This window comes from Pinus tabuliformis, chromosome 7, assembly GCF_031772625.1.
Source record: "Pinus tabuliformis cultivar Carrire ecotype Pingquan chromosome 7, CPIR1, whole genome shotgun sequence".
In the NCBI taxonomy this organism is placed as follows: domain Eukaryota; kingdom Viridiplantae; phylum Streptophyta; class Pinopsida; order Pinales; family Pinaceae; genus Pinus; species Pinus tabuliformis.
The window spans coordinates 332,083,525-332,098,846 of NC_142293.1; the positions used below are offsets into that span (position 1 = coordinate 332,083,525).

Sequence of the window (15,322 nt, forward strand, 5' to 3'; positions counted from 1 at the left end):
AATTAAATTCTCACTCAAATGACTCTTTAACGACCATTTTATTACATGACTATTAACTCTACAAATTTCCACATCCTCTATCGTCATGGTAATATTATTATTGAAATTATAACTTTAACGTGTTAGTATTGGTAATATTATTATTGAAATTATAACTTTAACGTGTTATTAATTTCGAGAAACTAATCGTAAAAACTTTGCGTGTTATGAATACGCATGGTAATTCAAAGTACAAAGCGCCGAACTAAAACATTTAAAACTCATTGCACAAACTACCACACAAGAATAACAAAGTTGTTCAAATTTGAGGGCATATCAACACATTACGAAGCAGATTGAATCACATTGGTCAACTATTTAGTTTTTTCGTTATATTTGCAGAAGGGCTTACTTTAATCGATGTTAGTTAATGTTATTGGAAATGTTAAATGAAGTACCATGAACCAATATGGAAATGTATACATGATTTCCATCACTAAATTTTCAAAACCTTACAGTTTTGGGACTCTCATAGATCTGCCGAAGTGTCTTACCACCTAGAAAGGGTTACCGGGACTCGCATATATCTGCCCAAATGTCTCTGGCGTATCATTTGAATAATAATGAAATCATTGGATATCTCCTTGAGTTATCATTGGATGACAACACGATAGCCAGCTGACGTATGACGTCACTATTATATTATTCTCTCGTTAATGATTATGCCAACCTCGAAAAGGTTCGGAGTTCGATTGGTTCCGACTTCCGAGTTTGATTTCTGCATCAAATATATAGAGGGCAGGAAATTCGCTCTGGTCAGAGCTTGTGGTCGGATCTTCAGTACCCTGCCGCGAAAAAGGAAGCACTTTTAACAATCCAGCATTTTAATAGCAGCGTAGCAATGAAGAGCTCTGCAATACATTTCAGATACATATGTTCAGTCCTGATTCTGATTCTATCTTCTGTAGAATCCTCCAATTTCAACGACAATTTCGAAATCTTATGGGGAACCGTTAGATTGTTGGATAATAACCAAACAGCTCAGCTCACTATGGATCGATCTTCAGGTACAATATTTCATTTTTATTGACATCCAAAATTCCTAATGTATTGAATGATAGGAATAGTAATAATAATTCTAGTTGTTTCACCAGGTTCTGGTTTTCAGTCCAAAAATGAATACCTCTTCGGCAGCATGAGTATGAGAATTAAGCTGATCCCGGGGAATTCGGCTGGAACAGTCACTACCTTTTATGTAAGGAGCTATTTTCATGCAAGAACGAAACAATATATTAACATTGGTATATTTTGATCCAGATGTCATCGGACGAGGCTTTTCACGATGAACTTGACTACGAATTTCTGGGAAATCTGCCAGGGCAGCCTTACACTCTACAAACCAACGTCTTTGCGAAAGGAATCGGGAACAGAGAGCAAAGAATTCGTCTCTGGTTTGATCCCACGGCCGGTTTACATAACTATTCAATTCTCTGGAACGAGAAACGAATTGTGTATGTGCTTCTTCCCCATAACTGAAATACAAACGACAGAAGTTGTGGATATATAGTGAATTATGTTTCGAGTTTTTACTTGTAAGTTTATGATATGTTTTGTATTTTGTAAGCAGGTTTTTGGTTGATTCTATCCCCATCAGAGTTCACAAGAACATTGAAGCATCTGCGGGTGTCCCATATCCGAGTAGTCAACCCATGAGGATCCTCTCCACCCTTTGGAACGGGGAGAATTGGGCCACCGACGGAGGAAAGGCTAATATAGATTGGAGTAAAGCTCCGTTTGTCGCCTCTTATCAATCCTTTGAAGTGAATGCATGCAGCGGACCATCTGCTTCATCTCCTCCCTGTGCCAACAAATGGTGGGAACAACCGGAATTTCAAAGCTTAAATCAATACCAACTGGACAGACTTGATTGGGTTCGCAAAAACTACATGACTTACGATTACTGTCAGGATAGGTGAGGGAGGTTTTCTTCAACTCCGGCTGAATGTGCATTTAATCCTTAATCAATCACGATGATTGATTACGATATTGCAGCTTTAGAGATTCATTTTATTGATTAAGGAGTTGTTTTTGGGGTGATTTTTTAGATTTTGAGGTGTTGGTTGGTTGAAAAATTAGATATTTATTTGATGGATTAAAGAGTTGTTTTTAGTGTAATTTTTTAAATTTTAGGCTTAAAAATTTGAGGTGAAATTTTGGTTTGAGTTATTTAAACTGATTTTTTACTATATAAATTTAGCACGATGAAAAACTCCAAAATATTTCAATTGTGGAAATTTACAATCAGACTTACTTCAATAAATTTCCATCCGATTTTAAAAAAATTAATTAACTAGGGAAACTTATCAGAATATGATATTTATTTAAAAATAATTAGAATATAGAAATATTTTGAATGTAGACAAAGGCTGGTTAACTCTGCACCGTGTTTTCCTTTGAAATGGACTCTAGTCCGCGCCCGAATCGATATATGAAACCCACAAAAAACAGTTTTTTTTATCTGTTACTCTCTCTCTTTTTCTTTTTAATGTAAAACGCTCTACCATGTGAAAACAAGTACTGGACCTTGTACCGAAATGCGTTGGTCTGTTTTTCCCTTTCATTCTACTATCTCACATCATAGAACCTCCTGCACTCCTTTCCTATTTCTATTTCCATTTTTATTCTACCATCTCAGATCATAGAACCTCCTGCACTCTTTTCGTATTGCTAAGCGCAATAAAGCAAACTTTGGATACGTGGAATCTTATTAATAAATATAAAGAATTATTTGATTCACAGATTTTAAGAAAAGTATCATTAAAGCATACATTTGAATAGTGTGAAGGTCAGGAAAATCGACATTATAACAAATATTTCCGAGTAATACTTTTCTTAGCATTAATTTATGAACATATATAATTACAGAATTAACAAATTTTTGAAAGTACGTTTATATTTCAATTTTGAAACTCCACATCATAAACCATATTTCCAAGTCATACCCTTCTTTACATTAAATTATGAAGGTATGTAGTTGCATAATTAACATGTTTTTAAACTGTATTTTTATAATTATTTTCTACTGTACATGATTAATTTATATTTTATTATAAGATATAATAATTTTTAATTATTATATATTTATTAAATGAATTATTTAATTTATATGGTTAAAAGTGATAATATTTAATTAAAACTTTACAGAATAACAATTATTTATAATATAATTGGATTTCAATAATTTTATTTTAATGTTTTTCATATATATATTCAATGTTCTCGAGTATTATTTATCATGCTCTTTTTTTATAAATAAATATTCAAATTGAAAAATCACTTGATTGATACTAATGAAAATTTGATGGTAGAAATGCAATTATTTGATTGGGATAATTTGATTATAAAGAATAAATGATGAGTGTAGGAATTTAAATTCAGTTTTTATATATATAGTAAAGTAAAGAAAGTGTATATATATATATATATAAATGATGATGATTTTGGTGGTTAACGTCTATTGAGACCAAACTTTGGTCTATCGGACCTAAGAAACCAATTATTTAGTTTGATTTAAGATTTTATTCCTATACTCAAAAAGTTTGGAGAGAAGCCTCCCGAGCTCACTATAATTTTGACATGGTAAAAGGCTAGGAAGGTCAGTATTGCAACAAAGATTATGAAATTGAACTCTAAGAGGAAGTGATTTTCATCCTCGATGTTCATATTCTCACATAAATGGCAGATCCTTTCCATCCATGGTGTTTTAGGAACTGCGCAACTACCTGTTTCACTATACAGCTCATGAAAGTTGTTCTAATCATAAATATTAATTAAAAATTTAGTTAAATAATACTTTTGATAATATTGTATAAAATATTTATGTATAATATAGAAAAAATAATTAAGAGATAATTTGATTAAACAAATTATCTATTATTATGTAATATAAGTAGTATATATGGAATAATTACTATGTTAAATGGATAATTATTATCTACAATACTATATAATTATATAGATATAATTATATATATGTGTGTTTATTTTGAAATAATATTTTTAGATTTTAATTTAATTATTAATAATTATTAAATAGATAATAACTATCTAACTTTTTCTAAATCCAATAAATATATATATATATATATATATATATATATATATATATATATATAATTTATTTTTATTTTTTTATTTTCAAAATTAAAAAATATATGATGAAATAAATATTTTTTATTTATTATAAATTAATATTTATTCAGTCATACCATTTATATAACCATACTAATAATTAATTATATCAAATAAATATTATTATATATCATTATATATAATAAATTTATTAAAAAATAACTTACATTATAAACCATATTTCATATCATTAATAATTTCATCTTGTAACTATGAAATCATTATACTCTCACTACATTTCTATATAAAATTATTACAATACCTCATGCTTTCACAGATGGCATATAGTTATGCATTTAAAAGATTATATGATGGTAAGTATAAATAAATATCTCAAAGTATATAATAAGTTGTCCATTCAAATTACATTACATAGTATTTAAATCTATACTTTATTAATTATGGATTCTAAAGTCATATATTAGAAAGGTATCTACTCTATTTTCATTTCATTGAAGTTCAGGTTTCCTTATAGATTTTCCACTATGAATTTAACATGGTCACATTACAAAGTATAGATGGTATATACTATAGTCATATTACAATATATTTAAACTCAATATTGATTTTAAAACAACAAGTGAGTGTAAAATAATTAAATATAAAGTTATGATATATAGTATAATTATATATCCATTTAAAAGAGATGCTATCAATATAACTATTAATGGTGAGTATATATCTTACTATATTAGTTATTCTAATGAAATGTATTCCATCATAAGGTATGGTTTATTTATAATGCAACAAAATTCAATATTTTTCATACACATAATATAATTAAATTAAGATTTAATCTACATATAACATGTCAATCAAACTTTAAATTTGAATATTTATTTACTAATGACTAAAATCCAAGGAAAGTTAGTTTAGAATTTGTAACTTGAACTTAAAAAATGATTGATCGTTTTTTTAATTCATAACCATTAGATGTAAACATTCAAGAGCATGATCAATATCTTTCAATCAAATTTTTAACTTCATAGAAGTGGAAATCATGCACAATGTTCAATCATTTCTTAAATTCATAATAGTTAGATGTAAGAATTCAATAACACAAATTGATATCTTTCAATCAAATTTTTAACTTCATAGAAGTGGAAATCATGCACTACTAATTAATAAAATCAAATTTTTAACTTCATAGAAGTGGAAATCATGCACTACTAATTAATAAAATTCATAAACACTTATATGTACAAACTAATGTGTCCATCCACATATTTAGACAAATACTCAATATGGTAAATTTTGTTGATTTATAACCTGAAACAGATTATAGTGATTGCATACAAGAGTCCACATGCACACAAAATTCAAGATATTTAACTTAGATAGTTTCACCAATTTATATACAATCAAATGTAAAAGCTCCATTGGAATCTAAGGTATTTGTTTGGTGTTATACTCTATAGATTTGCAATTTTAATGATTTTTCATAAAATTTATAATCCAACAAAATGAAGAAATAATTACTTAGAGATAATGCTTACATGCTAGGTTTAGAATTAGTTTGATATCTTTAGGAGGTAGTTGAGAGATTTTCCTAACTCCTAGCTCTAAGGTTAGAAGTAGTTGGATCTGAGTTCAACTATATAATGGTTTTGTAGTTGAATGCAAGAGAGTAATAGAGAATAGTTTTTATGTATAATCTTTTTGCAATGCCTACTCCTCAAATTTCTTTGTTGGTATCAAATGTAACAAGCAACCTCCCACATTTACCCGCTTTTACAAGACCTCCATGTATATGTGAAGCAGAGTACTATTATAACATGAACCAACCTCCAAGTTGCAGTTATAGAAGTGGGGCCAACAAACCGATAATTTTACTAACACCCCTCAGAGATCCTAGACCACTCAAAAGGCTGCAAACCAACCTAGATGGTCAATCCCTAAGCTGGACCCATTTTTCACTAACTTAACACCCCAACTACATGCCCAACAAGGCAAGGGTGTGGTTATAGGCCTCCAACCACACACATAGGCTTTCCTCCACATAGTTATGACTTAAATTGCTCAATTCAGTACCTACAGTCCTGAGATCTGAGCCACTTCTGTAGGATAGCCTCTAGACCACTGCTGAGAACTTCTCGTAACTTTCTAGAATCACATTTCACATAGCAACAATGTTAAACCTTCAAACTTGAATTAGAAACTTGACCTAGACTTCCTAGGACACACTAGAGATTTTGTCAAACATATGGTAAACATTTAAGTTATAGGTCATGGATGTATATCTAAGTGTAAATCTTTGTACTTTAGCTAAAAATCATGGAGAAGTTATAATGTCCTTTCAAATAGCTACAACAACACTAGTTAGTCCACGCATAAATCAACCATTCCATACCTTATCAAATCATAATAAGAGACATAGATAAAGCACATCATAAATCATGCTTATAACTAACATATAACTAGAATATTAATCGTGAGATAACAACCATAAAATAAACATAATAACAAGTACAAGTACTCATGAATCATAATAGGAAAATAACTCTTATTAACTCATGCAATAGCCAACCAAGTCAGGGACTTTCATGTACCACCTTAGCATAGATTGGGCTTAACCAAATATTTCTTTCTGTCAATCACCCATGTTCCATATTCCAAGCATGATTGTGGGATCTCATGGGATAAACCAAGACATAAACAACCAATGGAGTCCATAGGTTAAACCACCTCTACCCTCAAACTATTGTGATCTCACCTAAATCGATTTTGAGATCACAAAACCAAGCCAAGATTGGATGCCTCATAATTTCTTCACCATAACATGAGGAAATTGTCTATTTCCTCCCCCTATTGAGGGATTCCTAGAGAAAATTATCTCCACCTACAACCCTTGGGAATTTTCTTGAGACCACCTCACCCGATTCCAAAACCTTCCGGCAATCCATAGCTTAACCAAGAAATAAATCCTGTCACACCATGGTTATCAAGGAAATGGCAAGGAAAGGCTAAAACTACTTTTAAACCCAGAAAAACCCATGTCAATGACATCAAATGAACCAAATAAAAAAATGCATGTACCATTCATTCACACCTCAGCTAGGAAATCACACATACAACTTGTTACCTACAAAATCTTCTTGTTGAAGCTGATGATCCAACCTTCTCCTTTTTTTTCTTTGTTTTTCCTTTGCTTTCCTTCACTTGTCTTTTCTTTATTTCTTTCTTTTTCCTCTTGGAGTTGTCTCTCTCTCTCTCTCTCTCTCAAAACTGATCCAAGCCAAAACTGGCAAAAAATTAAACCAACAAAAGTTGTGAACTGATTCTTTGATGCCTTTTTTATTATTGATGTCTCTATTTTCTTTATTTTCCCTTATTTTCCTTCTAATTTCCTTAGCATGCAAATTTGTGTCTCTTCACCTCCCTTTTCTCCTATTTTCCTTTATTTCTCATAATTAAATGCCAATTATTGCCTCTTTGCCTTTGTCAAATTCCATAGACACAAATAAACTAAAAGTGATGTCCACTATAGTGTTTTCCCAACATTCAGCTTCGAATATGTGTCCCATGACCTTGATATTATTTTCCCTTTATTAATCTTTATTACATGAACATTAACCTGGGGCTATTACAAACCCCTTCCCCATAGGGGAACATCGTCCTCAGTGTTTTATGACACCTATGACCAGCAAACCACTTAAAAGAAAACATACTGTCTATGAAGCTTTATAAAATAGACGGATAAAATATTTAAAATGACATCCTACTACAAACAAGACAAAAATATTGCTTATTGGAGCTTTATAACCCAACTCATTGTGGTATTTACAACCATACATATATATGCATATACCAAAAAAAAATTTGCTTGAACCAGAAAATAATGAAGGATACAAAGCCCATATGTGATCAACCATCTCCCATGTAGCTTCATCAGGCCCAAAGCACTTCCATTGCACTATAATTGTCTTTATTGCTCGGTTTCGAATAATGAGTTGTTTCCGCTGCAATATGAATTATGGTTTTGGATGGAATTTTCCATCTAGTTCCACCTGCAATACAGATCAGACAATCACTTGATCAACATCCTGCACATATCTTTTAAAAAATTAAACATGGAAAACATCATGGACTTTCATTGTCAAATGTAGTGCAATCTTGTAGGCCACTAGTCTCACAATACTGAGGTGCCAACTTGACACATGATCCAATCCTCAAAGGTCTCCTCTTGGGTTTGATGTGCAAGTAAACATGCTCCCCAACCTGAAAATCCTTGAATACTTTGTGCTTATTTTCCTAACTCTTATGCATGTACTGTGTTTCCTTCAAATTCCTCTTAATAACCTCCATTTCTTATTCCATCTCCTACCAACATATCCAATCCAATCAACACCCTGTTCTCTGGATCACTCCAGTTGATAGGAATATTACAACTCTGCCCATAAAGAATCTCAAATGAACTCATATTCAAGGACTCTGCATACCAATTATTATATGCAAACTCTACCAATGGAAGATACTCCTCCACTTCCCCTGTTGATGCATGACATACATCCTCAACATATACTCAAGAATGGTGTTAACCCTCTTTGTCTCTCCATCTTTCTGCAGATGATAAGTTGTACTGAAATCCAACTCTGACCCAAAAGCTGCAAACAACTCCTTCCAAAACCTGGAAGTGAACTTGGCATCTCTGTCTGATATGATCTTCTTGGGAACACCATGCAATCTTACTATCTCCCTTATGAAAATTTGAGGTACCTCCCTAGTTGAATTCATAGATTTAACTGTAATGAAGTGAGTGACCTTACTTAACATGTCAACCACAACCATGGTGGAATCATGTTGTTTCGATGTCCTCGACAAACCTATGATGAAGTCCATGGAAATGACCTCCCATTTCCAATATAGAATCAGAATAGGCTATAATAAACTACATGAATGTTTACACTCTACTTTTGCCTGCTAACATTCCAATCATCTAGCAACAAATTGAGCCATTGCTTTCTTCAAATTCAATTAATTATAGAATTTCTTAACTGCAGTCAATGTATTTTGATATCTCGAGTGACCTAAATATGGCTTGATATGAACAATATATTTAAACCCTATATTGGTTATGATATAGTATAGTTCTACATCTATTCAAATTAGATGCTATCAATATAAATACTAATAGTGAGTTACAATTTCAATTTCAATTTTTTATAATTATTATTATTATAAAAAAAACATTATTATTATTATTATTAGAAGTTACTCTAAATTTAAATTCTATTTATTTATAATGCAACAAAACTCAATATTTTGTCTACACATAATTAAACTAGATTAAATCTACACTTTGTTAGGGTCAGTATTTTTACATTTGTTGAATGTCTTCGAATTACTTAATTTTCAATTTGAATAAATCAAAATTATAGTCATTTTCGTTGTCATAAGTTCAAATGTCCCTGTCCAAAACATCGCCATGAGTTTACTCATCAAGAGGTTCAGTCGAAAGCATGAAGTGGTCTTCAGTTATTGGGAAATATTGTAAAAGATATTGAGTAATTGAGTCTTGGGGTATGTGACAATAATGGGTTTGTGAGGAGGTTTACTTGAATCGGTGATAGTTGAGAATCCTACTACTCAAAGCAAGGTGGCCATTAAGAGCAACACCTTTCTTTTCCCCTTCTAGTCTATTCATTTTTTCCCTAATATTATAATCCACATCCTACATTTTCCCATCTCCCATTAGTCATTTAGTAAATCACATACTCTATCCCCCTATTCATTTAATGATTCCCTATTCATAAACATATAACTTTCATAATTCCCATTCCATCCTAAATCTTTCCTCCTAAAGGCTATGATTTCGTATCATATATGACACTACTGTTATAATCTCTTCCACTACTCAAAGTCCTATATCCAATCAATCTTTCTAATGATTACCATACATAAACCATCATACTTTTCAAAGAGGCACTTTGTGACATCACACTACAGGACAAATTAATAGAAAATTCAAATGGAATGAACAGACCACCATATTCTTCACACAGTTTCCTACATTTTTTATTTCCAATGTAATTTGATCAGATGAAATTTGATTTGTAGCCAAGCCAAGCCAAGTCATGGATCAAGAGACATAGCTACAGTGACTGCAGAACTTGATTACCACACAGAGGTGTCATACAGTTGTCACTACACACAGAGCACTACGCAATTGCTGTTGAAAATTTTCCCAAAGTTATACAACATCGACATAACTTGATTTTGGATTTTCAAAGGTAGGATCGTACCACTCAGATATTAAAACATTTACTGCCTAATGAAAATTTTGATAAGTTGTGATTAGCCTCTGGTGTAAAGTCATTGCACATACTTTGCTGCCACGCAGACTGTTGCTTTTAAAAATCTAAGTCAGGGATTTATAGATGAATTTTAACTAATGTTGAGTGTTGAGTTGGTCTAGGGTTAAAGTATATAGAGTCGTGAAACTAGTCCTTGACCTTTGAAACTGTCAATACACCCTCTCATCATCGTGCAATGTGTCTGTCATATATAACTTTGGTTGTTGTTTTCCAAAGGCAGGGTTCTCTCTCACTGTTGTTGCCCATGTAGTCTCCCACAAGGTTTAAATATCATGCCCTATGTACATAAGTCAATGGCTCCTACTGAAAACAAAAAGGGGGGGGAATTGTGCGTGTAGAACCTAAAACTTTAGCCCTCGTAAACTCTAATCCAATGATTAGGGATGATTTTGAGAATACTAGGTGCATTCATTTCTGTGAGAAGATTCAAACAATGGATCATCATGTATAGTTGGTCAGTCTATTTGCTTTAAGTTTCAAGGATGGAAAGGTCAGGTTAGGAGACTTGGAGATGGTAATTACAAAGAAACTCATTGTTGATGCTATAGGCATTCCTTCATATGGAGAAAAGTGGTTTAAATGGAATGATCTTAACGTGTCATTCTTCAAAGAATTTTTCAAACCACTTTTTATAAATAGTTTTGATACAACCTTCCCTAGCACATACCTTCAAAATCATCATAGCCAGTTGCTTAAATTCATACGAAGGTATTTCACTTGGGAAGGTAGGTTCAGTAGAGTTACCTCAGACTCCTGGTGCACTTTACAGCCAAGAAGACTGTTGACACCTAATCATAGGGATTGGGTGAAAAACTATAAATAATGTAAATAAATAATACATAAAATGGAGAGTCATCAGGAGATGAAACTCAAAAATCACTTCCTCATGTATATAATAATGAACAACCTAAATGAATATACAATCTCATTTTGAGGAGTTACCTCCTGGCCTAACATGGTATCAGAGCTAGCTCCATTTTTGTGCATTCCAATCTACCCTTGTAACTTCCTTCTGCCTATGTTCTGCCTATTTTGTAGAACTGACACATCTGCCCCTACTCCTAGCGTTTTCTATTCCCTCCGAACAGTCAGCCCTCCGACCCTCCATTGGCCTGGTGGTATCTCATTGAACCGCTACCTGGTAGTATCGCTGGTAGCCCCTCGGCCTCTCCCCTCAACCTCGCTCCCATACGCAACACAAATCCATTGTATTACTGCTACTGCTTCCGCATACCACCATACCGCCCGCATACCTTCTTCAACCTCGCTCCCATACACAGCACGACTACGCTGCTGCTTCCACATACCACCATACCACCCGCATACTAGCACGACTCCACAATCAGTTACACCAAAAGTGGGTGCTTTCCAGGCCACCGCAAATTCATTGAGATTCAGCAGTGAACCAATTTCAAGTTGAACAGAAGAAAATCTAAGGAGGGGGGTTTCTTTCCTTCTTTGCGATTTATAGGACAACCTTGGAATATGAACCTCCCAAGTTTAATGAGCTTAACCACCTACTTCATATGACCCAGAGTTGCGAACTGAACGAATGCATTGGGAGGCACCTTGGAGATGTTGCAGTTCCTCACCAAATCATTGTAATTGCAAATGCCATTATTATTATTAGTAGTCTTGGTTCTCGCATCTGAGGCTTAGTATAAACACATAACAAGCAAGAAGACTGGTGGTTTCAGTTTTGATTTTGCGGGCCTATGTCTAGCCTGTACAGTCTTTTAAACTCATTTAGTATTTTTTTTGTTGTTTTTCTATTGTGAAGCCTCTTTGAAGGCTAAAGATAGGACACTAGAATTAATATTTAGTAATTGGTTCTGAAATATTTGGGTACTCAGTCCTTAGTATTATAAAGTTGTAGAGAAGACTGTGAAGAATCTCTGAAGATTTTTATGAAGATGGAGTCCTTTAAAGCCATGCTGGAAGATGAATTTTTTTCACCAGAACTACATCTTTTACCTGAACTGTATTCTTGATCAGAATTGCACTTTTTTTTTCTTAAATATATTGTTATTACAGTGAAAAAGTGAAAATATTTTATATATTGGTAGCAGAAATATTTTTTTTAAAGTTCATAGTTTTTTAAAATGCATTCATTAATATCTATTGTGGGAGTGGTCCTCAATGGGAAGGAAAATTATCCTAAATGGTCACAGAAAATCAAACACACTCTCATTTTTAATGAGTTGTGGAAAGGAGTGTGTGTTTGAGATTGTGACAAAGAGCCAGAACAACCTACCTCAGACAAGGAATTCGCCATTTGGGAAAATAAGAACAACAAGGCTTATGCATTGATTGTAGCATCAGTAAATGAAGAGGTGAGTCGCCATATTTCGCCATTTTCAAATGCTTTCGAAGCCTTACAAAAACTGAAGGAACTCTATGACTCACACTCTACACTTGAAGTTGTTCAACTCATCATTAAATTGTTCATCCTTGCATTACAAAATGATGATCCTCTTGCTCTTGCATCAGAAGTAAAATCTATTATGCATGATATCAAAGTCACTAATGTTGAACTGGACATTCCTCTTATAGCTTTTCTCAAGGCAATTTATCCCACTTACTCAAATTATCTTGAGTCATTGCAAGCAAATGGAAACCTCAAAGATATTACCTTTGACTCCCTTGTGAAAAATATTGTTGAAAGAGAGAAAGTTTTTAGGAAGAAGACAACTCCTCAGTCTTCTGAAGAGGTTGTGTGTCTTGCACATAGAGAGAAGAATCTTGCTCAAGATTCTTCCAAAGGAAGAGGTGGTTGAAGAGGAAGAGGAAGAAATTTCAGAGGCAGGGGGGGCAGACACTCTCAAGGAGAAAAGTCAGATTTTCACTGCATATGCTGCAAAAGAGATGGATCACATGATGCATCCACATGCAAGTTACCTTGGGACAGAATTGAGTAGGAAAGAAACCAACCAAAATGTAAAACTAATGACAAAGAGAAAGGTAAAGCACCTGAATCTACTCACTATGTTGTGGCACACTGTAATATTGGAGTAAATGAAGACTTATTTAATGCTTCACTCGCTTACTGGAAAAATGATTGGTTGCTTGATTCAGGAGCAACTTGCCACATGACTTTTAGAAGAGATTTTTTTGAAGAATTTAATAACAATGTTGATGGAGTAGTATACTTTGTAGACAAATCAAAACTCAAGCCATCAAGGCTTGGCACAATCAGGCTTAAATTGCCTGGTCTTCCAGACTTTCTTTTGCATCATGTTTAATATCTCCCACAACTGAGGAGAAACTTGTTGTCCTTGGTCCACATCCGCCAGCAACACTCCATTCATATGTTTGATGGCAAGCTTGAGGTGAGAAAAGCATCAAACCACTCACTTGTCATGATGAGGATAGAATAAGAAAGGCTTCTCAAGCTGCAGGGTACCTCTACTGGTGCAAAAAAAAACTCATACAATTCTCATTATGAAGAAGGTACATTTCCATCAAGTTTAGCATGGCATGCTAGATTTGGACGCTTAAAATATGACAACCTCCGCTTGTTGAAGAAAAATGGTGTTACTGGTTTGCCTACAATTCCTAGGAAACTTAAGAAATGTGATGCTTGCATTTTAGGAAAGCATAGCAAACAGTCCTTTCATGATTCACATTCTAGAGCACATAGAAAAATTGAACTCAATCATTCAGATTTATGTGGTCCAATTCCTGTTCCTTCTGCAAATGCAAATAAATATATGATGACATTTATTGATGACTACACTATAATGTGTTGGGTTTATATATTGAAGAATAAATCTAATGCTTTTCAAACATTCAAGAACTTTCATACATGGATTGAAAATGATGCACAATCTCATATTAGCTCTATTTGCACTAATAATGGAAAATAGTACACTTCAAATGAATTTGAAAACTATCTTAACCAACATGGGATCAAACATCAAACAATTGTGCCTTATAATCCCCAATAGATTGGAGTAGCTGAAAGAATGAATAGGACAATCTTAAATATGGTGCACTCCATGATGTTTTTCAAAAATGTAAAATTGATGTTTTGGGTTGATGCAGTTCTATGTGTTGTATATGTAGAGAATAGATGTCCATCTAATGCTATTAGAAACAAGACTTCTTATGAAATGTGGTATGGGCACATTCCTTCGGTAAAGCATCTTAGGGTCTTTGGTTCCACATGTTATGCCTTGATACTAAAGGTACATAGAAACAAACTTGGTTCAAGAAGTCATAAGTGTATCTTCCTGGGGTATTCAAACACCTCCAAAGTATATTGTCTTTATGATGAAGTCAATAAAAATTTTGTTGTATATAGAGATGTAATATTTCTTGAATCATCCAAAACTGACAAAGTTGTTGAGCGGCAACTTGATCGCTTGGATAGATTCACAAATGAAAAATCATTTCAAGAATTTGATAATTAGATTCCACATCTTGAAGGGGGGATTACTATACTAGATCAACCTGTGGAATCTTCTTCTGAAGCACTCTCTCCCCTGCATGAAACTCCAACAATGGATGATACTTTGAGTGATGTGATTGACAGAATTGGGAGACTCAATCTTGATTCAATCCCAACTCAATCAACGGAGCAGCTTGGACCATCTCAGAAAGGTCCCCCAAAGTGGCTGACAAAGACACTAGAAAGTGTTCATCCTGATGAGGTTGGAAGGACAGGAACTAGAAATTCAACCCAACAAAATGGAGGTGATGTAGATGACTCTGATTCACCTGTTGATATGGATGTTTCTTATGATTGTGAATTTAATTTGTCTATATATTTTGAACCAACTTCCTTCAAAGAAGCTGCTTCTCATGATGAATGGAAAGATGCAATGAAAAAGGAGTAT

General features: G+C 33.3%; 1 pseudogene; it reads left to right on the forward strand.

Annotated features, from left to right (window-relative positions):
• The first annotated feature begins 880 nt into the window (after positions 1-880).
• On the forward strand, positions 881-2,000 carry LOC149247307 (xyloglucan endotransglucosylase protein 6-like; annotated as a pseudogene).
• Positions 2,001-15,322: the final 13,322 nt, after the last annotated feature.